This window comes from Argiope bruennichi, chromosome X2 (genome assembly GCF_947563725.1).
Source record: "Argiope bruennichi chromosome X2, qqArgBrue1.1, whole genome shotgun sequence".
Taxonomy (NCBI): Eukaryota; Metazoa; Arthropoda; class Arachnida; order Araneae; family Araneidae; genus Argiope; species Argiope bruennichi.
In genome coordinates, this window is record NC_079163.1 from 33,809,751 (window position 1) to 33,835,294 (window position 25,544).

General features: G+C 28.5%; 1 protein-coding gene and 1 long non-coding RNA gene across 2 annotated transcripts in view; one reads left to right on the forward strand and one right to left on the reverse strand.

Annotated features, from left to right (window-relative positions):
* The window catches only part of LOC129959976 (myocyte-specific enhancer factor 2-like), a 348,098-nt gene that overhangs the window by 141,436 nt on the left and 181,118 nt on the right, over positions 1-25,544 (reverse strand). The gene's annotated exons all lie outside the window — the stretch shown is intronic.
* The window catches only part of LOC129959977 (uncharacterized), a 90,675-nt gene continuing 84,799 nt past the window's right edge, over positions 19,669-25,544 (forward strand). The window contains exon 1 of the long non-coding RNA XR_008783494.1: positions 19,669-19,757. This is a non-coding gene — a long non-coding RNA (uncharacterized LOC129959977). The remainder of the gene's footprint in view (positions 19,758-25,544) is intronic.

Consider the following 25,544-nt stretch of genomic DNA (forward strand, 5'->3'; position numbering starts at 1 on the left):
TGTTTTATTGAGATTATTTAATATTATCCTTATGAATAATGTGCAAATTATAAGAAAAATTATCCTCCTAAATATTTCGCGAACCATTTCCGTGGTTAGATAAACTGGTATTTAAATTGTCCCTCTAAAATTAAAAACGATGCACACAGTGACAAAGCGATATTCATCACCGATTATGCCGTGCCGCTCATAAGAAAAGGTGCACTGTCATCAACCTTCTCACTTTTTCTTGAGGGGGGTAGAATTTGCCAAGAGAGTGAATTGGGGAATAAGCGAAAATATAATAATGAACAATACGATCCTTTTGGAGGTTAAGAAGCGGGAGGCAGATAAGAGATGGGCCAAGAGGCCTATCCAATATTTCTTTTTGCATGGCACACTTCCAACACCATCCCCCCTCCAAGAGCCATACCTCAGACTTGGCAACAGATGCAGAAGAGCATCGCCGTCCGCTTCCAAATTAGGCCCGGTTTCCCGCATCCCGATGTAACCTGAGTTTGAAGAGAAAGAGAGAGAAGAGAGGCCCAGGATGAAAGGGGATGTTCAGCTACTACCTCTACTCTTTTACCCTTTATGGGGCCCTCGTCCACTTCTTTGCTACCCAACAGCCCAGAGTGCTGTAAATAACTCAAAATAGTGTTTGGGGAGAGAGGGAAAAAACTGATTCCTTCCTTCCCCCCTTCTCCTCCTATGAGTTTGAGAAGTTCTTGCTCAACAAAGTGCTCTAGCTACCTCCGGAATGAGTAGAAGCGAATGAAGGAGGCATACGATTATCAACGACTAAAGTAGAATGACGAAAACGTGCCATTCAATATATGAGAACACATAATCAGGATATCAATAGTTTTAAATCCGAATTGCTATAACCAGAAACTTGAGACAAAAATGGAAGCAGAACTTTTGTACCAATCAGATTGTGAATATTTTTCTTTCAATATTCACAACTGTGTTTTTATTAAAATCTGGATACTTTGAAAGAAGGATTGTTTAATAAATAATGAATTGAAATAATTTGCATTGAAAATTTCAAATAAAAAGTCATGCTTACTAAAGGAAATGTAAGCTTTTAAGATTTCCAAGACTGCACTAATATAAAAGGAGATAACAGATCTAATATAGATATCAAAAGACCAAAATTTAAGGAAACAAACAAAAAAACAACAACAAATTAGATCCAGATCGGAGTAAGGAATTTTTAAGTATAAATTAATTTTGATTTAATTGTTTTAATATCTCCCTCTAATATATTTTTCTTCATTGAATCTGTTTTTAAAATACTGTCATATTTATACATTTTGTAATTTTTTTAAAATAAAAGAATCATATTCTCTCCAGTGATATACTCTTCCCGTCAATTCAAAATAATTTATTCTTAAATTTTTAACTGAGAAAACTCTTGTATTATATTTATATTATAATATGGGAATATAAAAGAATTATAAGAATGGAAATTAATAACAAATATAAATATGTACTAATAAATTGATCACAACTGATTCATAGTATTTTCTGACTAAAACACCGTATTCATGAAAATCTGTGTTACAATAGCCCTTTGAATGTCCATCCTATTTTCTGACTACAAGCGTCTCACAGATTTCAATGCGTTAAAAAAACCTTTTCTAAAATATTTCATACTGTAATGTTAAATATTATTTTTAAAATACAGCGATAACTCGATATTTCGCATATTAAAACATTTTTGCTAAACATTTTTTTTTTTTTGTAACACACCGCGGATGAATGAATTAGATAGATAGCAAAGTTAAAGTAGTTAATTTTTTTCAAAAAAACCCCCAGGAATTTTAGATATAATATAATCGAAATTGTTTGAAAAAAACCGAGTCCGTTAAATTATTATGTAATTAAGGATAAAGAACTTTTCTTTAAAGTTAGTCAAGAATACAAAAATTGTATTTTTCATAATGGTCAAGTGAAAATTACCATCAGCACCGTAATTCATAGTGAGGAGGAACGAACATCGAATTTTGAAATAATTTGCTTTTGAATGATGTTTAAATACAAAAAACAGCAAAAATTAAAATATTATTAATATATTAGACAAATCACTATCGATCTAATTTTGCAGGGAAAAAAGATTTACTTTACTAGAGAACTTTGATTGTTGATAGATTCTAAATAATTAAATAAAAACAGAACTTGAATAGATGTGAAATCACAAAAAATGAATACAAACGAAATAATGAGAGTAAAATAATGGAAATGAAATTAAGATTCCTTAAAAATTGAAATTTTACCAAAAATTAAACAAAGAAAAAATGCGATAAAATAAGATACTTTTCAACATTACAGTTGGTTACTCACAAGAACCTTTAGAAAAATCAACCTTCAAAAGCAGTATTTTATCAAAAGCAAATCAAAAACCAACCAAATCAACCTTCAAAAGCAGTATTTTATCAAAAGCAAATCAAAAACCAACCAAATCAACCTTCAAAAGGCAGTATTTGAATTATACTACTCTCCAAAAGTTTAAAAAAAAAATCAAAGAAAAGAAATTTTTGAATTTACTGAATAAATATATGGATAATATGAAAACTTTTTCCATAAATTTGAAATGTTTTATTCCTCTACTAATTATAAAAGTCATTGATAAGTATATTTTAAATAAAATTAAATAAACATTGAATAAGAAAAACTTTCTTATCATAAGTACATGATACTTCGATATTCGATACCAAAAGTCGCCAAGAAAAACCGGCTAAACATGCTCACTTGATTATATAAGCAATAGATGTTTATTGGTGAAGCACATTTTAATTTCGAGATCTCAGATTGCAAATTAGCAGAGAATATATCAAAAAATGTACAATAAAATGTAAAAAAAAATACTAATAACAAAAGTATACTGCTCTAGATCAGGTGGAAATAAATATTCTCAACTTTCATTTAACAAGAAATAAATTTGAGTAGTCCCAAAGCACATAAAAAAATCCACGAAATTTCCTATTTTCTGCACCACGCATTACCACTCCAAGCGTTGAGAAGTCTGTCCGGTTATTCCATGAAAGAATATATTTCTCCATAGACGCGGACATCATAATGTCCGATCTCTCGGTTTTCCCGATTTCATTAAAGGTGCTTGAGAAAAGGGTTGAATGGAAATTGTCCTATTAATCTCCTCGGGGCCAGTGTCCTACACAGCAGGAAGCCTAGCAACGGCAACCACTGAATAAATTCGACGTGTTGCTTCGTCTCTCCGGTCTTTATTAAAGTAGCGAAAATGTGCTTTTTCCGCCCCCCTTTATTCTTTTCTTCTTCAGTCTTCTACCTGGATGTCTCCAGTGGCTTCCTGGATTATAGGAATGTCGGCGTAGCCCTGAAAGCCCTGGGTGTGGTCCAGGTCTCTTAATTGATAAACGGCATGCAATTATTTGATCGATCGCAAGTTGCCCCGTACGGATAAATCGCTTCGGAATTCTGCCGTTTTTTTTTTTTTTTTTTTTTGCTTTCCCTTCTTTCCAGGAATGCCACGTACACAGTTAAGTATGCGGTTTCGGTTCCGTTTAACAATCGATGCTTCCCTCGACGACGGTACAGGAGGGAAAAAAATGTTGGGGGTGGGAGGAGGTTCATCTGGAGGTGACACGTATAAGGCCAAGGTCGCACGCGTCTTCCAGACTGTGTATGAGGATTTAAGTTAATTTAACGCATGTTGCGGAAATAGGAGGGGGTCGGGACTCACCTACGTCGCCCTTTTTTTTATGTATGCGATCCTATGTTCTCCCTTTTACTGGATAGGTAGTTACCATTCCTGATAGACTGATCTTGAAGGGAGTATGAGTCAGTAAATGGAGAAAGGAAATGCAGAGATGCGAAAGAAAAGGATGATTCCATGGAAATGAGCATCTTCTTAACATCTTCGAAACATTTTCATATTGTTGTTTGAATACTTCGTAATTTTTAATATCAGTGACCTAATTCAGGTGACTCAAATCAGCAAAAGTAATGAATATTTTCTATGGGACATCCATAAGGTTTTCACATCCATTAAAAAATTAAAATCGATTCTATAAGCTTTCAATTCATACCTCGATATAAGTTCTGGAAGGGAGAAGAAAGGAGAATGAGTCAGTAAACGGAGAAAGGAAATACGAAGATGCGAAAGAAAAGGATGAGTTCAAAGAAATGAGTATCTTCTCTACAAATTTGTGTAACAAAATTTCATGTTTTGTTATTGCACGCTTAGAAGTGTTTAATTTTAACAATCTAATTCAAATTCAATAAATTCAGATTGACAAGAAAATGAATATTTTCTGTGGTACGGGGAAAAAATGTTCACATCCAATTCAAAGGGCATTAAAATTTATCTTTAAGTATAAATGGAATTCTTAATATCAATACTGAACGGAGAAGTATGGAAAAGGATACAAGGTTCATAGTTTTGATTGAATAAAATATATGAGAATTTAGCAGCTGCTGTGAAAGACAGGAAGTTGTTAATCTTTTATATTTTTGCATCTTTAATCAAGTCATGCATAAAATTGCATTTCCAAAATCTCATTCTCTAAAAAGTTCTCTCTTTTTTTTTTTTTTAAATTTTAATAATATACAAAATCAGTGCCTCAAAGAACATGATTTACATTCTTTGAGGCTTGCTAGTTACCAATATAACCAAGATTGCGAAGTTACATACCAATGATTTATGAAGTGAATTCCCAATTGCAAATATATAAGTAAAGCATATAACCTGCTCCATTAGACCCTCCTTCAAAAAAAAAAAAAAAAAAAAAAAAAAAAAATCCATCATATGAAAAAAAAAACAGTGATCAAACAAAGAAATATCTACAAACAGACTATCTATAAATACCTAAGATAGCAAATCTATATATATCTGATGAAATCTTTAAAGTTTTAGTTCCCCAGAAACAATGATGTGCTTTTATTAAAAATAACCTTGAAGTTTTTAATGAAAGTTTTCTAATAACATTTTTGTTTTGAGAAGTTTGTTTTAAGAGCACAGACCAATAACTATTATAAAAAGAAGTATATTTATTAAAGGACATCATCATCGTTATTTTTTTTTATTTATTTATTTGCTTAGTTTAGCATGCTTTAGTTAAATTAGTTTTTCGTATTTCTGACACTCTTTTTTGCCAAAAGTTTTATTAGACTTCAAAATGAAATATTAATCTTAAGAGTTTGTTTCACATCCACCACTCACTCTTAAATACTGAAAATAAACTTTTAATTGAATTTAATACGATGACTGCCATAATTCACATCTACATATTAAATTATAGTTTCTCGACAAAAATTAAGAGATAATTAGATCGTTGACTAATGAGCATGACAGTGAGCATGTTAAAGGAATCCTAACAACCGGCATATAATTCTTTTCTTCGTGAATTGCAAAATAATTAGATCGTTGACTAATGAGCATGTCAAAGGAATCCTAACAACCAGCATATATTTCTTTTCTTCATGAATTACAAAATTTTCAAAAAAATTTCTATGGAATCTCGATTACAAAAAGATCTTGACTACATATTTGAAAAATAAATCATGGCAAAGGATATAAAACAGATTTTGAGTTAACATGCTAGAGCAAAAAGGGTCCCGATATCTTTTGTTGTTCTCTCCAACTCCCAGATGTGCTTTCAAAAACTTCTTTGTTTCTATCACATCGTTTGACCTAAGTTCCAAAAAGCTGTTGCTTGTTTGGCATCGAGAAAAGTCACGAATTTCCGCTCTACATATTTTCTTCATCAGAATATCCGTTTTCAAAGAGTGTGGAAAGTGAATACTCCGCAGTAGTCATCGAAGAATGAATGAATAAGTCTTTGATTGGACGTTGGATCAACTCTCCAATCAGCTGCTACGTGTCCCATTCTAAGTAGTTTCCGCGTACTATAAACAAGTCTATAAAACTAACGGCCCAAAGGGAAGCAACAAAAGGACTACCTATTGAACACGCAATCGGAAGCTAAATTGATTGACGTAACGGTAGTATAGACCGTGTTAACGCAGATGCTCAAAATAAGGAGTACATAAGCATGTACAACAAAATAAATTCTCGATGTTTTCGCGAAATACTGGTTGAGGGTGAAATAAGAAGGGGGAAAGAAAAAACACCCACGGTTTCGACTTCCTCCCTTCCCCTGTTAGTAATGGTAACTGTACTATTGTTGTTGACCTGTCAGGCGCATTGGACTCGCGAAAAGATGATGGTTTTGGCAACTTTTTTTTTATGCCTTTTTTTCACTGACCCACAAAAGGGTTGCCTAAGTGGTGGCGAGTTTTTAACAATGGGCTGCGCCAAAGGTAAACTATGTCCGCCAACATAATAGAAAAGTCTTGTTTTGTTCCCGTTTCTTGGTTCAGGGTCGAGGTCACGACTTTCGATCGCATGGATTCTCTCATTAAATGTGAATGTTTAATTGGCATGAAAACTGAAGATTTTTTTAATAAATTATGTGATAATTAAAGGAATAGATACTATAAGAAAATATATGTTCTACTAAAAGTAATTTATGAATGATTAATTTAGATGATGAAGGACATAGACTTTTCAGATTCTAAATCAACATCATCGGCATTTTTAAAACGAATTAAGATTAACTTGGATTTTTCTAGCGCATGTTTTCCTCTTGTGTGTGTACACAATTTATTTTCAATAATAGATTCGATTATATTTTTGAAGAGATGAACCGTAATGAATTAGCAAAGAGCTCTGTGCGATATATGTATTTATGCTTATATCATGTTTAAGAGGCTCTATATTTTAATGTTTTAATTCTATTAAAGATATCTACTAATAAATTTTTTGTATTAATGCACACATAAATTGCTTTAATAGCAAAAAAAAAAAAAAAAAATAGTGGTTATTCTACCCATGGGAAATTATGATTACGCTATCCATCTTTATAAAATTAGTCATGTTTTAGCAAAAATGGTAACATTTATCAGTTTTATTGCAATAGAAAATAAAAGAAAAAGAAATAGCTACAATGACTTCACAATTTTTTCTCGATACAATTCATTGATTTCACTGAAAGGCATATTTTTTCTAAAAATTTTTTCTTCAAATAAAAAAAAAAAAAATGCCGAAGTGGCGCCTTCTTCTAAAATCTTCTAAAGCAGGTATTAATTTAATTTCCTTAAAAACATTATATATACATAGTTAAATAAAAGACCAAATTTTATCAATTCAATACTCTGCCTATCAACTTTTAAGTATATTATTTTCAGTAATATAACGATAAACTTAAACGAATTGTTTAAAAAAGCCAACAGTATTGTTTCTACTCAGAAATATCTAACTTAAATTAATATAATTGAGCGTTCTAAAATAAAAACAAATAAATAATTAAAATAATAAATGGACTTTCAATTAGAATCTAATACCCAACTGAAATATCTGGAAATTGAATATAACACTAAAACTGTAAACTTTTCTATTATTTGTATGGGTAAGTAAATGTACCATAATGACAAAACAGATTTTCAACAGACTAACTAAGACTTTCTTAGTTAAGAAATAACTAGCTGTGCGTCATCAGCCCATAAATAAGTAATCGCGAACATATCCTTATTTGGGCCAGTTAATTTATGATCAAGAGAAAATTAGAAAGGATATGTACTTTTGAAACAGAAACGAGTATAATTATGAGTTCTTAGAAAATACTTTGGAATTGTACCCTGTATTCTACATGTAAAAATTGACCATAAAAGGAGATTTCGATTCCCAAATATTGATGCGACTAGGTAAGATCTATTAAATTATATTTTTATTATTCATGAATTTTGGATTTTCTCGGTATTTTAAATTTAAATTAAGGATTTTGTTAAAAATTAAACTATTTTTAGCAGTAGAAAAGCTTTACAAAATTGTTGAGGAAAGCATCTGAAAAAAATTAGATACAATCCTAATATAGATTATTTAGGTATTTCTAATCATCTATCAAAAGAAAAGAAAAAAAAAAAATGATAGAACAGTGCTGAAAATATTGAATTTATATATTCCCAAAACTCAAAAATTGACTAATTAAGCTAAGTTAAGTCATGATCAATGTAATTAATAATATATGTTATTGTTTAATAATAAAATTTGCTTTCTAAATAATTCGTAAAATACTTTCTTTCTCAACGAAAATCGCGTTTCAATGATTGATGTCAAATAAATAATTTAAATTTTCATATGTATGGAACATAATTTTTTTTGTGTGTGTTATTTGTAGATAAAATTTTTAAAATTAGATTGAAAAAATCAATTTAAAATTATTTGGTAGCAAAAAATATTTCATTTTAAGAAAGGTAAAAAAAAAAAAAAAAAAGTGATAGTAAAAAGTTTGAAAAATTCTTTAGAATTATTTTAATATTTTAATTAATAATATTTATGTAATTTTGGATCAATATCTTCGAGCTAAAGCATTCAATTTATTACAAAATATATTAGTAGTTGATGTTTTCATTTTATGCAATTTTAACTAATTTATTTCTTCCCCTTTATAATATTTTCAGTAGCTTTAGTATAAGGACTAAAATTTTAAAAGTTAAAATCCCATTTTGTTATGAATAACACAACGAAGAAATCAGATGGCCACTTGAGAAATATAAACAATGTCCCGAATTCACTTGCCATTGACAGAAATGCATTTTGAAATGCTGGCAAAGTATTTCAGAACAACCCAGAAAACGGCACACGTGCCAAAAAATGTGCTCATGAACTTCGTCACAACATAAGAGACCCAGACAATATCGTACTTTATTTTCGCTAAAACTATGGCCTATTCCGTACCTGTCTCAAATCTTCGAATGTGCGTGGGAGGAGAAAATAGCAGTGTGTTTGTCCGCCATGATTTCTGCTGTGCAATCGGGCAGCTGCGATGTGTTGACGAGGGAAAAATGTTTTTTTTTTTTTTTTTTTTTTTGTATTCGAGGAGGGGAGGTTTTGCTCTCCAGGAGAGAAACCCTGCCAAGACATCTAAAATGTCCTGCATTCAATTCGGCCACACGGGGGTAGGGCAGATGGCATTATTTGGTTGCTTTCTATCTGCCTTTTTTTATGTTATTACTTTTTCTCCTTTAGCATCGTGTTTCACATTGAAATCCAGTTTCTTCTTGTTAGGATTTGGTCAAAAGGAATGATGCGACCCACACATGCCCATAACAAGAAAGAAGATTGATGACAATAGATCCTGACAAAGTTCCGTTGGATGGTATTCGCGGTAAATAAAACAAACAAAATATACATTAATGTTTTACCAACAAAATTCATAGAAATGTTTTACTTTCACTATACAAAAATATCAAGGGAACCGATATAGTAGGAGGACAAATAAAATAAATTATTAAATTACCGAATTTCAGTACATTTCGAAACATGGATATCTGTGAACATTGAAAAATATATCGGGTTCCAAATGTATGGAAACTTGCGAAAGTTTTTTAACATTGTAATTTTAGAACTCTTCTTATAAAGAAATGATTTATAACTAAATCTATATTTTTATAACATTTTAAAGACAAATAATTAAGGATGTTTTAATATTTTCATGCCTACAAATTGAATAGAATTGCGCAAAATAAGCATAACGATCATATTATTATCTGTTTATTGCAAGATGAAAATAAATAAATAATAAAAAAAAGATTGGAGAGTTGTATTAATTTTAGATTAATTGGCTTTTCTGATGTATGTTTTTCGTTAGTTCAGTTACATCGATGATAAAAACAGTAAATAAATTTTAAATTTTAAATTCTGCAACAATTTTCTTTATACAGATGCAATATATTCTATTAACTTTGGTTCCAAATTCTAGAGCTAAGAAGTCATTTTAAGCAAGTTTTAATAAACTGCGATGGAAACACATATTATGGTAGAAGCCTAAAAAACAGCGAGGAGCCTAAAAAAACCAATTGCGAAGATCATAAATTTGTATTGCAACAATATCAAACTGCAATCATTGCAACAATACAAACTCTAGTATATCAGTGACTTGATATTTTGATTACAGATCGAAAGCAAAATTTATGACTGACCATAAAATTATACAGTTTAATACAAAACAATAATTTTGTCTCTCTTTATTTTATTATTTTCTAAAACGTTCACAATCTCGCATTCCTTGAAATATGACGTATGCTTTGAGTATTAAATTTAACAATCAAATATCATTCAAACATTATGCAAAAATCGGTACAACATTTTAAACGTTTCATACAGGATCTAGTCTGTAACAGAAAAATGTTAAAAATTTGGATTTTTTTCAGCTAAGTTATTTAATTTTAAAGAAATTTATGACACAGTTTTTTAAACAACAAAACATTTTTTTTATTTATTTATTTTACGCAAGATTATTAAGAAATAAAGTGTGGAAAAGATCTATGGATTATTTTAAAGTCAATAAAAACCTGAAATCTCTCTCCTTCAATTTTATGTAATAACTTAACGATTTCATTTCAGCTTTTAATAAAATAAATATATTTTATAAAAATACCTTTAATAAAATGAGATTATTATTAAGAACTCGCATTAAGATAATTATTAAAAATATGAAAATGTGAATATTCAAACCAATCAGTAATAATCTGTAAACTTAGGTGATTTTCAAGTCAAGTTAATTAAAATATTTTCCAACAAGTGTACCTAAAATAAGGAGCAATGGAAGATTGTTTAATACATAAAAATGTCCTTCGCTTAGGAAATAATTCGTATAGTTCGTAACATCATAGATTTAAAATTCTTGTTCAAACATTTGTAATGATATTTAAGAAAACTTGCCCTTTTCTCATTGGCTGCAAGTGAAATAACACAAGAGCTTGAACTGTTTTTTATTATTATAATAACACATCAATAAAAAATAAGTATATAATTAAGGGCACCTTTGATGGCATTCAAAAGATAAATTTCGATGCCATTAATTAATACAAGTTCATGGTGAATAAACGAAAACATATATTCTGTTCAAAATCAAATAAGTTTTAGTTGCGCGTTAATTCGAAAAAAATGTGTCACAAGAAACTAACAGATAAATGAGCAAAAATTAATAGTACTGCAGAAACAATATCAAAACAATTAAGAACTGAGAGCAATTAAGTTACAGCAATATTACTTAAAAATACAAATATTGATATTACTTAGGGAAAATTTCTTTGATTTGTTTAAACTACATAAATGCTTCATTAAATACTACTTATAAAGCTTATTTAAAAATAAATAAAAATAAATATTTTAATTCTATAATATTTTTACCAAGAAAAGATAAAAATAACAATCTTTTGATTTCATAGAATGGCAACATTTTGAAGGTTTACTTTTAAACATTTCAGCTGTTTTAAATCATTTAACACTTTTTTGAATTTGAAATAATTTATAATTCACACGAGATTTATAAGACACACTGACAATACATAAAGGTAGCTGATAAGAGGATGAAAGTGTCTAACTCACAAAAGATTGTTCAAAACCTTACATTTTTGTGAAAACTTATTTAATAACTCGATAAGTTCAAATGAAATCTTTTCTTATTTAATTATATAATTTCTTTTTACATCACAATGCAAAATAAATTATTATAGTTCTAACGGTGGCTTGAAAAAACTACTAAACATATATAAAGAATTCATTTCAACATTATATAATAATCAAACAAAAAAAAATTTTGGAAAAATTGAAAAATCATTAAATGAACCTAAAATAAAAATATAAATCTTTCTTATCGCTGAAGCAAAACACTATTCACACTTTTAGATTTTAGAATAGTCACAACAATTATTTTTATAGTCCCACAAGAATGGCATATATCTAAAGATGGATTTTTCTTTTCACCACAAAATGCCTACGGAAACTTCAGTATAAAGCAAAATAAAGAAATCCGAACCACGCGCGCGTAGAATGTGAGTGGCAGACCTTGTTTCCATGAGAAAAGATGACAAAATGATTTATCAAACTTTATTCTTTAGAGAGGAGGAAAAAAGGCAGAAAATTCTTTTAAAAAATTGGGAGAAAACCAACGTCAAAAGGATGACAAATGAATGGCAAGCAACAAGTAACCAGAAAGGATCGGAATTGGAGAAAGTGATTGGAAATAGAGGAGCTTTTGGAAATCCTACCTTTTTTTTCCCCCTACTTTTTCTCATTTTTTTTTATTTTTATTGATTGGAAATTTTATTAGAAAAAGTGAGATATTAATTAAAATTAACTACAGAAAATTGCTTGAAACTAGTGAAAACAACAAATATACTAAGTAGCAGCATTGCTGCAATATTTACTCCTCAACAAGAAGAAAAAAAATATTTCTAAAAATGTACTTCTTATTCACGCTTATTTCGTTTGAATACTCGCTCGAAATTCTCATTTTGATTAATCAAAAAGAAATGTTTCAAGAAAGAATTTTCAAGCTTTCAGAAAGAAGAATTCTCTTTCTTTTTCTTTTTTTATGAAAAGTAATCAGGTATCAGAAATAACTTTTTTTAAAAGAATGAAATTAATAATTAAAAAAATCATTCACTTTATCGTGTATCTAAAAAGTAATCTGGGGAAGGAATGGAGATATGATTATTTTCACAAACTAATCTTGATTACCTGAAAATAATTTAGAGTCCAAAATATCTTCGATAAACTTTGCTATGAATAAAATACAGAATTTCAAATATTTTATGCTCTACTTTTTCGAAAGAAAGTGATTTAAACAAAACCATTCTGAAAGCCATCATTGCTGTTGTGGGATTCTATTTTACTTCCTAACTTATTATTATTATTTTGATCAATGCAGCTGTTATATGTTTAATTTCCTACTATCACATCCTTTCTCTCCGTAGATTCGTGGGGTTTTTTTAAAAAAGTAATCACTTAGAAAAATAAAACCTTCGACTGTTAGAAAGAATGGAATAAAAAGAATTCATATTCCTTATCAGAAAAAGCACATTAAATTGTCAAGGAATATGAAGGTCGAATTTTTTTAATAAAATTATGGGATGTTCAAATAAAATTTATTTCAAAACTTGAGATTAGAAAGCAGTTTGAAAATCCTCAATTTAGCTTCTGAAGAACATATTAATTTGTTTAGTTAGCTCTTTTTGGAATTGTATAAGCAAAGCTCCTATACTCTGATATGGTAGTATATGTTACAGTCAATACGATTGATCAGTAATTATTAATAATAATCGATTAATCATATTAATATTAACATATACACTATAGCTTTAAGCATGATTCTTTTAACAATAAATGTTTGTGCGCTAAATTGCCTAGATGAATTAAAAGAAATCAATAGCACAATGCTCATTAGTTGTGTATCCTGATCATACAGAATGAAATATTCTTTTTGTTAAATAATAACTGCAAAAAAATTACTTAGCCTTAATGCAATTAAACAGGATATCTTTGTAAATATCGCATACAACCCAATTAAAAAAAATTGAATTTGATTCGCTGAACGACTGAAAAGAGAAGAGAAAAACTTACGACTCTTACCGGTTAACTTCTGGAAGCAGATTAAGCCTAATAAAAATTAAATTTCTTTCACACCTCAAGATCAACGGCGTCTTTCGGAACTTCTGGTGTTATATGATTACTCGAAGTTTCTTTTATTGTCAAAAGTAACCCTTAAGCAAGTGCTAACTAAGTGCTCAATAAATTCTAGTAGCTTTTTGTAGATCGTTGATCTACTTTACATTATACCCATTTCCATAAATTTTTCAGAGTCTTATCAGTTTCTCGCGATTTTCCTCGTGTGACACCTCAGAAGTGAGTAGAAATTAATCGAAAATACATGTTAGTCAGTTTAATTGAAACATCTTTTGGATTTCCTAAACAAAACAAAAATAGCCTTTTGCTTCGTTTATTTGTTCCTCAGCCTGTTTTCCTCATGAACGGATTTAGAAATTACAAACTCACAACAACATTTAATAAATTTTTGCCGGGAATCAATTCCGGCATCAAACTGCTGCGCCACACTCTAAGATTGGTGGGAAGATAATACCAATTTTTATCTATAGGAATAAAATAGTACTAAAAAGTTATGTTTATTAATATAAAAAAAGGTTTGTCGTTATAAATTAATTTTAAAAACTTTTTTGAATACTAGTATAGAAAAAATTTAAAGGCTTTGATGTAATAAATTTTCTATAAGTCCCATTTCTCGCTTTGTGACATATGATTCGCTGAGAAATAGATACTATGTCTATAGATATTATCCTTTTCAGATAAACGTCTGGGAATTCTGAATAAAAAGATGGACAGGTAAAGAAAGTTTATATTATTTCAAGCTTTTGAAATTTGTTTATTAAATATGTATATAACACAGGTTTCTCTACTGATTATGAATCAGATAAATTAAACTGTTTCCCCTGCATCTTTTTATATAAATAATAACATTTTAATCATTCAGTGTTAAAAGAAGATATAAGTTACTTTCACGAAAACGACTTCTCCTCGGTTAGGAAATGGTGCTAAAACAAAAAGTGAATGAAAAGATGAAACTAGAAAATTCGAATCCATGAAATTCAAAAATCCAAATTAATATGCGTGTCATCAAACTTGTACTGTTTCCACCAAGCGCAGATGATGAATTAATGTAAACACTCACGGATAGCGATGGATCGTTTCACTGGGGATCGCCGAAGGCGTTGTTTAAATTTATAGTCAATAACTAAGTTAATAACTGGAATCTGTATTTGATAAAGAAAATTTAAACAATGAGACAAAGAAACAGCAACAGTGATTTTTAACAATTCTATGTTAGAGCTTCTGAAATATGCAGATATTCAAAGGCGGATTAAAATCATGAAAATATAGTTTCGGAAACGACATAACATTTTCACGTGAGAAATGGAGTTCTAAAGCTTTATAAGCTAAAGAAAACTTGCGGTAAATATTTGATCTGGCGTTGTCGAGAAATATTTAAAAAACTCATAGTAATGTCTGAACACTCAGACATGTAGATTTATTGAATACTTCGGGATGATGTTTTGCTAAATCTTTTGTTAGATCACAGGTTGAGCAATTCCTTCAAAGTAAAATACGGTTCTATCAAGATATGGTCTCAATCTTTTTACTGCAGATTCGTTGATAATGAAACTCTCTCTTTGAATAATGATTTAAAACTGTAGCATGTAGAATCCCCTAGTTTTAGTTGAAAACGAGCAAATTTGTCGGACTGTAAATAATTTTTTTATTTTTAATTTAAAGCAATTATAACTGCAATGGAATCATTTTCACTAAGGCAGTATAAAAGTATTAAAACATCACTTTTATTCAGATAAATATTTTAGTGTTCAGATTATTTTCTAAAATTGAAACTAAATATATTTATTGTAGTACCATTTTTATTTTTGCAGTGTGCAAAGAGAGCAAAATATCGGCCAATTTTAAATTGAATTTAGTAACAGACTTGATTTTTTTATCTTCATTAATCTTGATTTTTTCTTTGATATTTTTGACTAATTATTTTCCCTATTAATAAAATCGATTTTTTTAAATATCGGTTTATAATTTGCATACTGGGAATTAAATTTTTATGTTAATTTAAAAGCGAAGTTCAAAATAGTGTAGCAATTCCGAATTAACTTTCAGTTCGTAAAAGTATGAAAGGTAATATATTACTTCAATTTCATTCTTGCATATTATTTATGATATATGAACAAAAATTCAAAAATTCACATTCAAGATATTTTATATATCATTATAAAATATTTTGTGCAATGCATTCTGAATAAATACGCAAAAGCATTCCAAACCAAGCCTTATATTACTTTTAAATTTCAATTTGACATTATAAAAAGTTAAGTAATCATTTCAGTACATTTAATAGCAAAAGCTAATTATTGTAGACTCATCATATGATTTTTTAAAAAAATTGTACGCGCAATATGTAATTTTATACATTTTAGTGAGCAAAAAAGGTGCACAAAAAACAGTTCAAATATGATATTCTCTGAAAATTCGTTTAAACGAAATTTTTCTCACTTTTAGATATGTGTATATACAAAGTGTCATAATAAGTGATAAAGAAACAGTCTCCTCCGATCACTCTCCAATGCTGTCCAGATATTTCCGGTCTATTTTTGTTCCTTATTACGTCAAGGAAGTATTACTTCCACAGAGTTCCGTTTGCTCTAGTTTGAATTGGGCTTGTTAAACGCTATCTGTTACCTCATTGAAAAACATCAAGTTGATACAATACTTTCTTATTTTTTAATAAAATATCTTTAAAAAATTTAACTAAAAATTATATTATGAGAGGTAGTACATTTTTAAAATAAAAAAAAAGTTTTGAAACTTTTCTTATGCAATATTTTCTGGTTTAATTAAATAATATTAATGTCTCATTTTTTAAGCATCAAGAGGGATACTTTGCAAAGGACCTCTAACTTTTTATCCGTGACCAGATGAAGGGGATGTCAACTGATTGTGGTAATTTAAAACTGGGCTATCAGTATTTTGGATAAATTCGAATCATAAACGCGATAATGTGTATAATTAGGCTCAAATTAAGCCGTGATTTTATATTACACCAATAACGTAAGCTTTCTAACGACTTATGATTTAAAGAATAAATACTAATCGTTTTATACAGTAAGTAAATAATAGAAAATACTTATGATATCTCCTTGAGACAATTACCAATTTCCTAAATTCAGTTTCAAGTGCTAAACTTTCATTTGAAATATCTGATTTAATCCATGAAAAACAATTTAATTTACTTAGATTACTGTCTCTTTTTGAAGCTACATGAGGGATGATTTTTGGACAGACCTCACCATTTGAACCATATCAAAAATAAACACCTCAAGATCCAAACTTCTACACTGTAAAAACAGGAGAACGTTTGTCAAACAATTACGAACGATATTTCTGCAACAGGCAATTTGATGCAATCAGGTCTCCAACAAACGTGTTTCCCAATCTGGAAAATGGTTCATTATAACAAAGAGGTCGCTTCTTATGAAAATCATTAAACATTCAGTTCTTAGAAACCATTATGTTATAGGATAAAATTTCAGCTTGCGTAAAGATACCCCCATAAGTACAATAACATATATACGTCTTAGAAACTGTATTCATTAAAAATAATTGGTCCTTTATATAAAGTGATATATCAGTGCTGTTTCGATGAGTAATCTGAACGAATAAAACTAGAATAATGGTAAATCTAATCATTAAATATAAATATTGACTTTCGGAAACACTTTTGTTTAACTTCGCATTTTACCTATTAGAAACGTGTAAAATGCTGTAATTGATTTATTACTCCTTTCCTCATGTTTTAATTTTTTTTTTTTCATTCTTAGTTCCGGAAATCAACAAAATATTTAATTAATTTCAAGATTTTTAATCAATATATTAAATTAGATAAAAATTAATTTCACAGATGTGTTGTCATCTAGAAATTAATTTGAAACTGGGACAAATGGGCGAAATTTCCTATTATTATATTAGCTGATTAATGCGAATTTTTGTTATAATTATTTCATTCTCAGCTTAATATTTAACTTCGTGATTATTAATCAATATATTAAATTAGATAAAATATTGTTTTCACAGATGTGTTGTCATCTAGAAATTAATTTGAAATTTGGGCATATGGATGAAATTTCCTATTCTTATATGAGCTGATTTATGCAAATTATTGTTATAATTATTTAATTCTATGCTAAATAGTATTTTTGAAGTAAGTAATGGGAACAGAAATAGTCAAGATTTAATTTTGCAATTATTTTATATTTATTATTTTTTTAATTATCTTATATTTTATATTTTTATTCATTGATATCTATTTTATCTGTTTTTTATAACCATTCATGAAATTTACATTGCAATAGAGACTTCAATTTTTCAATCATTTGATTCTTCTCAATATTTCTTAACATATTCCTTGTGTTTTGGGGAAGTTGTGCAACATAGAAAATTTAATAACAATATAATAACAATAATTTAATAATTAATAACAATAATTTAATTTAATAAATAACAATAATAACAATAATTTAATTTAATAAATAACAATAATAACAATAATTTAATTTAATAAATAACAATAATAACAATAATTTAATTTAATAAATAACAATAATAACAATAATTTAATTTAATAAATAACAATAATAACAATAATTTAATTTAATAAATAACAATAATAACAATAATTTAATTAATAACATTAATATAATTTAATAACAATATATTTTTTCTGACAAACTGAGTGCTATCAAAATATTTCTCACGGAGTAAAATTTTAATTTAAAATAGAGTAATTTTTTTAAAAAAAATTAACTTTTTAATAAATTTGGATTTTATTTATACTCTTTGAAAAGCATATCATTTAGTTAAATATTATTGTAGAAAATATTTAGGTTTAAGCATTATTAAGTTTCTCTTGTTGGTAAAATATTCCTGTAAAGAAAAAATAAATTCAGAACCAATTTAAGTTGGTCTCTGTGTTACTTTATTTTACATATTACCAAAAATAATAAAACTATTGAGTAATGCAGAATGCTACAAGCCACTGACAAATCTACATAGAAATATTTAATGTTTAATAACAAGATATTGAAGCTATATGCATATTGCAGATCATTTTAAATTTCAATAATATGCTTTTCTACATATGTTAAGGAAGAGAAAATGGAATTTAAGTTTACTATTTATTTTCAGCATTAAGTATCAATTTCTCGATTGTTTAAGAAATTGTCTTTCTTTTGTTCTGTATAAAATGACTTGCAAATTTATATTAATTTATTATGAGAGAAATATTCCGTAGCTTATGTTTTATGGCTGAATGAATATATTATTTAAAAAATGAAATTTTGTCATGCGATCGCAATTACTGTTGTTGTCATGATAAAAAGACAAAAATTCAAAGACGATTGTACTGCTGAAATGAAACTTATCGGATTATTATTTTGTAATCAATATGAATTCTTTAAAAAGAATACTTTAAAAAATCGGGACAGAAAAGAATAACATTTTAGTCATGAGACTACCATTCAATGATTAAAATACTTAAATACAGATAGTTTTTTTTAACTTTTCATTATTTGACTTATTTATTGTGGAATACTCTTTTTTCGATGCAAACGATATATAATAAAACTTTTTAACAGTTAGCAGTGAAGCGTAGAAGTTAACTGATTAGAAACTTTTTAGTCACGCGACTACCAACAGAAAGCACAAATAGATTAGTTCAATTCTTTTGCAATTAAATTATTCATTTAAGAATACTATAACGGATGCCTTCATGCATAAAATTTAATTTTAAATTATAAATTATGAAGGATTTAATTAAATGAATTAGAAGTTTGACAACAGAGTTTAAGTTCAACAATATATTCCGTTCCAAGACGTTGATTTCGTTTTAAGATACTGCTCTTTATCTGCTCTTAAAAGCTCTAAGAGTAAAAATGGGAATTTGAGATATCTCTAGTACTGAACCTGCTGTGATACATTATGAACTAGCAGAGGTAAATGCACTGATAAGTCAGAAACCAGAACCCTGCTTTGAAAGAGAAGCGAATCTGCAATTTGCTTCAAACTTTCTACCCAAGAGATCCTCCTCTCATAGGAGGTTGGAATTTTTTTCCTCTGGCAGCTGCCGGCTACACAAGTCACTGTTGCATCTCCATGCACTTGGCACGAGCCCAAATCCTCCCCCCTTCTTTTCCTCAATCTGTCGGTATTTTCTCTCTTTTTTAACCTTCGGAGGATGGAGATGGAAGAGAGATCCCAGCTGCTCTGCATCCTGCTCTTGGGCCTCTTTGAATCACCTGGGGCGCGTGTCAAAGGAAGAGTTCACGTAGGTGCTGCGGCGTCTTTTTTTTTTTTTTTTTTCCTTCATAAACTCTTGAGTCAGAATGAATAGCTTGTTTTTGATAGCTGGGTTGCTAAGCAATTAAATGGGAGCTGAAAATGTGCGGGATGAGTTGTCTTAAAGGGCCTAAGTGACATTTCACGTGCGTTATGTATTAAGCGAAAAATTAACTAAAATCATCTAAAAATCTGTTACCGTGAAATGAAAGGAAAAAGTATTTAAAAAAGTGGAAACCAACACTAAAAAAAGTTAACATTTGTTATGCATAAATGGCGGTTTCTTCATTTTAAAAATCCACCTAAACTTGCTTTAAAGGCGGCATTTTTTGGATTTCTTAAAGCAACAAAAAATTAGTTTCAAATCATTTTTTACTTAGAAAAGAAAGATAGTTAACGTAAAAATGATACAAAAATCTTTAGTTTACTTTTCTTTTAAATGCAGCATGCTCGTAACAATATTAATTAGTACAGTTTACGATCTCCAAGTCTTGATTCTTAACTTTTTTTTAGAATTAAAAAAGTATTTCAAAAAACATTATGTCCATTCTTGTTCATATGTTTACCGATGTTTGCATTTTAGCTGACATGAATTATATATTTACAAGCTTATAAACAAATATGTAAGGGGCTAAAATTACGAAAATTGAAAGTTATGCAAAGGAGAACCATTTACATATGGAAACTTTACTTTTTAAATAATCCTTAACTAATTTTTGTTGACATATTTGTGTAAAGAAGAGCACTAGTATATTACTTTAGTTATAACTGCATCGTTCGATGGAATAATCCTTTTGGATATTCTTTATCTTCTCAAAGTTTCTTTGTTTTTTATTTTCTTTTCAACTATCCGGGTTCTATCAAAATGTACGTTATACATTCAAGCATCTTCATTGCAATAACATATTTCTCAGGTAGAAATTATGAAAACATAATTAATAAACGGTTATTCTTTATTTTCAATCAAAATAAGTCATTTTTATAATCATCATTTCTGTGTCATAGAGCATTAAAATCACATACAGAATACCGTTACATAAGAACCTTTATAGTAACGTTACTCAATGTAAATAAAATTTCATTTTTTCCTCGAACTTTTACTTACCTTAATTTAATTTAACTGTATAAGCAGTTTGTTTTGATACAACACGAGACCCATCTTGAGAAGGATCTCGTAATTTTGAGTTGTTGCCAGATGTCAAGGACGGCACCTAAGCTAACATATCCTATCAAAATTTACAATTCTAATGGTAGTATATTTGTTCTATTAAGACCATTTACATGCAAAATCCTTGATGTAATTGGAATTCGAATCTGAAACTCTTTGGTTCCAAAGCTGATATCTTACTAACTGGTCAACGCGACTGTCGTTTTTAACAAAATAAATGACTTATTTTATCTATATATGCTACTCAGGTTAAAAATTATTAAAGATTCATGAAATCACTGTTTCAAGAGCCTACCCTCAGAAGTTCTTAAAAAAACTCAATTTTGCACAGCTTTCGGTTGTTAATTTTCTATTAAAATTTACAAACTTTCACGATGATATAATGATGACAGCTTCCATAAATTTAGAACGAGATTATTTGAACGAGATAAGTTCATACATAACATTCTTGTCTCTTTAAAAGATATCACGAAATGTCAACGTTCGTTTAAAACTTTTAGTGGCAATTTTGACAATTTTGATAGTGTAACGTTTTTCTCTATCTAAGATTTGATTAGAAGGCATAAATAGATAAAGAAAAAATCGTATCTGTTAATTTAGAGCAAGAAAATCACCCTGTGTATAGGAATTAAAATAATAATTTTGCAGTTAAACATCTGAAGATCTAATTATTTGGTATTCACAAATTAGTATCACCCATCATTTACTGACTGATATCTATTAATTTAGTGACCAGTCAAATTCTGGATAAAATCCATACCAACTATTCTCTCTAATAGGATAATCAGAAATGAAGTCACAATCAGGCACTGTTTTTCGAGACAGTTAAAAAATTCCGTTTTTGAAAGTGTGATGGAATATCTTTTGAGAAGAACTAGATAAACTTTCCATTAATTTTCTATTCAGAAAGAATTTCAGACTTTCGAAAGTGCTGACGTAGAACAGACATTCTCCCAGAAATAATATCTGTGCTACTGGTTCCTCAAAAGTTTAATCGTTTATTTTGCACAACTAGACACGAAGTTCCGAAAGTTGGTCAACAGGATTAAGAACCAACATAATCTTTTGAGCTTGAAGCAACCAATAGGTGAATGTCTGCCTGAAAATATCAGAACAACCTTGAAATTGTGAAAAGTTTTGTAAGCCAAGAAGATATTATTTGAATATAATCCTTTCTCTGCTCTAAACAATTTATTTTTCGATTGTTGAAAAAGATATTATTTTCCTTGAATCAGAAAATTTGAAAAAATCTGTATAATACTTCATAATCTTTTATAAAAGTTTATATAAGAACCAGGAAATGAGATTAGTGGCAACCTTCGGAAAGGCTTTCATCTGGTTTGTAAGCAGACCAGCCATGTGGATTTTCTCATCTCTCGACTTCCGCTTTCACCATCCCTGCAGCTCAATATAGCATCTGTCCAGTCGCATCACTTATGGGTGGAAAATGCAAGACTCAAACAATAATAATCCAGTACCGAGTTCAATGGTCAGACATGTTCTTTGCAATTTATATTTTCTTAGTATACTTTTCAAAGTATTTCAAAATTCCTATCTTGACCCAGAAATATTTTCCTATTTAAAATTTTAAATAGAAAAATCTACAAAAAATTTTGAATTTTTAAAAAAAATTCATATAAATATAATTTAGAAAAAAATTAGTTAAGTTTATTAGTTATTAGTTTAATGCAAAGAGTGCATCAATTATTAATGATTAAAATTGAATTTCTTCTTCAGTAAATTACAAACTTAATAATTATAAAATATTTCTATGGCGTGCACTTTTTAATCATACTTTCTGAGTATGTTTTTGAAAGTGTTTCAAAATTCTTGGCCTGGTCTAGAAAAATCTTCTTAGTTAAAATTTTAAAAATTCTAGAAATAATTTTAAAAAAAATTCATATAAGCATAATTTTGAAAAAAATAGTTAATATAAGCAAAGAGTGCATCAAATATTAATGATAAAAATTTTTAATTCTTCTTCAGGAAATTACAAACTTAATAATTATAAAATCTTTTTAAGACATGTTCTTTTCGATTCATAACTTCTGAGTGTGTTTTTGAAAGTATTTCAAAATTCCTGCCTGGTCTAGAAATATCTTCTTATTTAAAATTAAAAAAAAATCTAGGAAGAATTTTGAATTAAAAAAAATCATATAAGCATAATTTAGAAAAATTTACTTAATATAAGCAAAGAGGGTATCAAATATAAAGAATTAAAAAATTTAAATTCTTCTTCAGGAAATTACAAACTTAATAATTATAAAATCTTTCTATGGAATTTTTACTATAAGAACTTTCAAAATATGACCGGGCTGGAAATTTGTTTCATTTAACAGACAACATTTTATCTGCTTATATTTTTCAGTGACAAAACAGTGTTCAGATAAAACTTAAAATGCAATGGAGATTGATAATGTTATATATATTTTTAAACTTTAAAAATTTTAAAGATGAAATTATCAAGAATACATACACAATGCCAAGATACACCAAATTTGTGCGTATTAATCTAACAACTATAAAAATTACATTCAAATTGATACTTCAGACTTTCATGTAAAATTCTAAATAGATATAAAGGTATAAAGAAAGTAATACGTTTCTTTGAATTTTAAGAATCATTTAAATTTTTAATGATGTCTAACATGTAAAAAGGAAAATACAATAGATGTAATAGAGACAATTCGTACTCGTTAAAGACATCGTTCATATTTAATGTCCATGCATTTTGCAGGAATGAAAATAGACGTTACAATGCAGAGTAAGACAATGTACAGTAAAACAAGCAGTTTCGTGTGTCATGCTGATGTGACGTTAAATAAATCGACTTTATTAATTCGAATGTATATATGTTTGATTAAATGATGTCTTAAATAAGTAGAAAGCGATATGAAATATATGGACTTTATTCCATATGAATTAATATAACTTTTAGTTGTATGAGAAAAGATACAGTTAAAGAGCTTATACATGGGAAGAAAAAATATCATTAAAAATTTCAAATATTAAATAATCTAATTTGATTCAATAATTTATTTTTATGTCTTTAAACGTATTTAATATATTTTAAATATGTCTACTAATCATATATAGTATACCGGCTGGAATAAGCAGGGATAAGTGAAGGTAAGGAGCTTTGGAGGAGTAAGATCATACAAGATTTTGTTCATGAAATCTGTCAAGAATCAAACATTCTCTAGTTTATTTTCTGTAAAAGTTGCACAGGGAAGTGCCTCAAACCTCGTTCTCGCCATCTGATCATGGTTTAAAATTTTGAGGCCCATAACAAAAATGCGCTCTAGTAGCTTCAAATTCGGAAATTAATCTAACTAAAGAATAAACTACAAAGTATTTGAAATCATATTAAGAATGAAATCACCAAATTACTTTGTTAATGCCAAGTTGGGCATCTTTAAAACTAGTGTACTACAAAAATAGAAAATAAATCTGATTTTAGGTTAGAAAAAGATAATACCTCCTATAGATGATATCAAAAGAGCGAACATTTTTCAGATGATACAATTTTTAATATTTTGTTTAAATCATTTAATATGCTGATCAAAATACAACAAAAAATTTCATGCATATTACAATTTAAAATGAGTCGGTTTAGGTGCTGGAATTAAGTTCTAATCAATTTTGGAATCATTAAGGATAAGCAGAAACATATTGATTTTGATTGACAAACTATTTTTTTCAGTAGAAGGTATTAACTAAGAATATATATGATTAAGGCTTTAATATAAAATACGGTGTTCAAAGAAATACTTAGAAAATCTTTATACGAATTTGATTTATTTTAATATTTCTTGAATGCGCCAAACAAATTTCAAATGTATTAACAGATAACTGATACAAAGTATCTTTTCTGTTATAAAGTTGCAAGAAGTTTGTTGTATATTGACCCTATTTTATCTTTTAGATAAAAGAATGATAAATACAAAAATAAGTATATATGATAACCATAGTAAATGTAGATAGAAATCATTCAGCAGCCTTAAAGCAATCTAGCAGATTTCTTAAAATTAATATTCAATATATTACCGATTAGAGGCGGAACTGTGAGGAGCGGATAATACGAAAAATGACACATGACAACACAAAAAGGCTTTTAAACACTTTTTATTCAGAGTAGAGGCTTACTCAGGCAATTATAACTTCACAAAAAATAAATTTTTGGATTTAAAAGTGTGTTGACTTACTTTTTACACACACACACACACACACACACACACAAAAAAAAAAAAAAAAAAAAATCGACCAATTTTTTTTCTTAGGTGTGTTTTAAAACATCTCTTCTCTATTTTCTCGTATACGAAATATAGAGAAAGTTTCATAATCGTCAAAAAATTCAAACTCTAAATACTTACAAATCTCTGCGTTTCAGACGTAAGTTCGAAAAACCCATTATTGGCATTCGATTTGGCTATCAGTCTGTCTTTCTATCTATATGTGAGCAACGATTACTTTAGAAACACTCTAAACTAGATGGATGAAGTTTGGTATATAGGATTATGACCAAATATGTAGATCTGTTATCAAATTTTTAACTAAATCCATTCACAGGAAATCTGCCTGCCTGGCTGTTCTAATATAAGTGAACTG